The sequence below is a fragment of the Calidris pugnax genome, unplaced genomic scaffold (genome assembly GCF_001431845.1).
Source record: "Calidris pugnax isolate Ruff unplaced genomic scaffold, ASM143184v1 scaffold21, whole genome shotgun sequence".
Classification (NCBI taxonomy): Eukaryota; Metazoa; Chordata; class Aves; order Charadriiformes; family Scolopacidae; genus Calidris; species Calidris pugnax.
In genome coordinates, this window is record NW_015090770.1 from 2085149 (window position 1) to 2089200 (window position 4052).

The window sequence follows — 4052 nt, forward strand, 5'->3', positions numbered from 1 at the left end:
GTTGAAATGCCAGGCATTCATCTAGGCATTTCTGAACCATCGTTCATTGTATCACTGGCACGTACTAGTATTAACGATGCTTACAGCGATCTCAGTGGTCCCAGAAAGGAGGGGAGGAGAGAAATTGAAGAAGGCATTTAGGTTTTTTTCTGATTCAATATCTGATGGCTCCATTTAATTCAATGGGGTATTTGCATTTTTGAAGCTACAAATGTGTTTGGCTCTGTTGCTGAACAGGGAATGAGACATAAATCTGCTACGAGGACTAAGTAGTGTTTATTTCCACTTCTGTGGCGACAAGCCATTTACCATAAACCAGTTTATATTTATTTCTCACTCTCCATCCTGGGCTTAGTCCCAATGATGATTACCGTTCCTTTATGCAGTTGTAATTTGGTGCTCATTTTTGTCACAGGGTTTCCAGGCAAAATTGCAGGTGATGCCCAGTGTGTAGCCTGGTGAGACACATGGATAATGAAACTTAAACTAACATTCACGAGAGAAGAGTAACTCAAGTGGGTGGGGGAGAACACATCTGTTATCTCTGAAAATCAAGTTAAATCTCACCCTGCACCAAAGTTACTAACTTTGATTATTTGATGATTCCACAGGCACAAAAAATGGTGGTTGAGCATTGTTTGGGAAGATGAATTGTGTATTTTCACACCTTAATGCCCCATGCTTTCTCTTGGATTTACCTTGGGTTTGAACTTTCTGTTTGTAAATACCTTTTTTTGAGAACATAAAGATTTTTCAGGCAGTGTTCTCTATCTATACATTACTGTCATGAATTCTTCACTGATAGTTTTCAAGTGTGTTTCTTTTAAGATGAAGCATTGTTATAAAACACTCAGTAAAAATACTGATACTTGATGTGCTGATTGCTTTTCACATTTCCTTTGGCCTGATCCTGTAACCACATACAGACGTGAATAGTTCAACAGATTATTATTTTTTTTAACTCTAGAAAAGTCAATTGTGTGTTTTTGAAGAACTAAGAATACTAAGCTGAGGCCAGATGAATTCAGACAAATACAAAGGCGTAACTTTAAGAATTAGGCTAAGAGGCCATCTCAAAAACCTACCTAACTTGTGCACTTCTCTCTCAAATTCCAAGATTTGAGATCAATTCCAGCTTGATCTTGAATTTTTCCAGATCAAGCTGCTGCTTGACTAGAGGTTACGGGCCTGACGCAGAAACTCTTGAATGAAGTCCTTGAGTTTCTCATACAGGACACCAAATAAGACAGTTCTGCTTGTGCTGCACAGTTATTTCTGAGGCCATGTCCTGTTTAAGAACTTTTAAAACACACATATATTCTCCAACAATTCCCCAAAGCCACTTGTTTCAATATATAGCCCGCTTGTGCTTCCTGCTTTTCTCATTTTCTGGATTTATACAGAAAAAGGAGGGGGAAAAAAAGGTGCCTTTACTTTCCATTATTTAGCCCTTCTAAAAAAAGAAAACTGAAACATACTCAGCTCCACGCTGTGCATATGTTGCCTTTTAGAGGGTTTCTCATGGGTGGGCAACTTCTGGAATTCAGAAGGGAGAGGGAAGACTATATTAAAGACTATTAAATTTTGTCCCTAGGGAAAAGCAGAGTTTGTCTGCTATTTACAGAGCAGCGTAAGGAAAAAAAAAATAGGTCAAAATGCAAGTGCTCTTTTAAGCTTCTCAAGCTACTGACTTTACATACTACTTTTATATTTTGCTATGTCAAAACACTAATATTAATAAATAAACACTGCAGTATTAAATGTGTGTCAAAACACTAATAGGAATGATGACGGTGCTGGAGCTCTGTGACTCGGTGAGGAATTACCATCCTTTGAAAATACGGGTGGCAAAGAGGTAAAGGCCCAAGGTCTGACGTGTTCCTTTACTACTCGTGCCACCGTTGGGGGAGACTTCCAGAGGAACAAAGCCCTGCAAGATCCTCAGTGAACTTGACAATTTGTAGGTGCTGAGTTCCTCTTAAAACAACAACAGAAACCTCCACCCTAACCCAAACTGACATTTGAAAACTGGAGCATGCCTTGATTCAGGTCACAGAAGAATGGTAGGAGACTAACGAACAGAGCCCAAATATGCTGAGTCTTACTTCTTTGCTTTAAACACAAGACAATCTTTCTTCATATTACACTGTTAATTGCCAAACAAAATTTTTCGAAAAGCAGGTTCCAATTGATGTGTCCTTGGAGAAAGACTTGTGCTCACCCTGCAGAAAGCTTTAATTCCTCAGTGTATTTTAAAATAAGGTTTTAGTGCTGAGCTTCCTGACTCAGACTTAATGAAATTCAAAAGATTTTTTTTTTTGACAGGTAAAAATGAATAGAGTCACCAAATTAATTGTCTTTGAAGGAAAAAAAAAAATATCAAAGCTGCATAAATGTACATCTTCCTTCAGTTTCTAAAACTCTATTTTTGGAAAATAAAAGTTTCCCATTTTATTCAGCAGGCAGGTTAATGACACTTCTTGTATGTATGTAAAACTGTAGATGACTGCATGAAATGCAGCCACATTTTATTAACTCCTTCCTCTGTTCATACAGATCAAGCACTCAATGCAATTATTTTGAAATACACACATTGCATAAGGTCAGGGCAGGCCTTGAAACCGGGTCTTAATGTCATTAATATTTTCTTCTTAGTGCAATTTATTACACTGTAACTGGATGGCACAATCTGTGACCCGCATAAGGATGCAGAACCTTATTAATGCATCTCATTAAGGGAACTAGAAACCCTAGGTGAAGCTGACTCACCAGGCAGATGCATCTTACTTCTAGCAGGTCCCGAGCGAAGGGCATAAGCCTTGTCGTGGAGACAGGGTGATCCCGTAGGACAACCTGGGAACAACTGAGCCCGTCGCACAAGGCTTTGGGCTGCTGCTGCTGCTGGAATGACTCACAAAGCCAAGCCCCATGAAGCTGGTAAATTTTACACCGATAGAACTTAGGCAGATTTTGGCTTCGATCCAGCCGAGCACTTCAGCACGTGCTTAATTATACGCAAGTGACATACACAAAGCAATTTGGTGAAGCACGTGTTTCAGCGCGCTGCTGGGCGCCAGGCTTTATTTAGAAGAGAGGTGGACATGTTGGTAACCCCTCAGAGAGGTGCAGCGGAGGGATGCGAGAGGCACAGCCCAAGCTGTCAAGGCGCGGTTTGGGTGGAGAGGCTGCTCCAAGGAACCAGACTTGGTCCCCAGCGATCCTCCAAATGGTGGGGTCGCGGAGGACATCACGACCGTGGCGATGACACGGCGGAAACCTCCATCTCGGGACTCCTGGATGGACCGGGAGGCCCTCGGGGTCCCACAGCCACCACCTCCGTGGGCACACGGGTGTCCTGGGGCCTCCTGCAGCGGGCCCGCACCCCTCCGCCCCGGCCTCACCGAGGGGGGGAAGAAGGGTCCGTGAGGGGACCGGCGAGAGGGGAACCGGGCCCAGTGCGGGGGACCGGGGGTTCCTTCAGCCTCCTCCCCGGCACCCAGGCCCGACCTGGCGATGGAGCCGCCGGAGGGACAGCGGGACGAGGAGGCCCCTCAGCCGGCACCACGGCCCCCTGCCCGCCCCACCTCACCTCCCCTCAGCGCCGGCACGGGGGGCAGCGCCTGCCCCTTGACCCCCGCATAACCCGGTACCGCCCGCCCCGGCCCGGTTTCCCCCTTCTCCCCGCTTCCCCTGCCCGGCCCGCCGCGCCCGGGCGCCCGCCGGTCCTCCGGGCGTGTTTCCCATGCTGCACCGCGGCGCGGCGGCGCTCTGGCCGGGCTGTCGCTGTCACCGCCAGCAGGAGGCTGAGGGAAGGCGCCGCTCGCCCCGCCGGAGCAGGAAGAAGCCGCCGCCGCCGCCGACCAACTTCCCCTCGGCCTCCCCTCCCCTCCCCCGCTGACCGCCCCCCCCCCCCCCCCCCGCCCCGCCGCCCCGTCCAGGGCGGGCCACGGCCTTTACGGCCCTGCCCCTCGCACCTCCACCTGCCAGCAGCGGAGGTGTCACGCATAACCACTGCCGCCTCTCCTGCGGACGGACCTCCCCTCGGCGGCCGC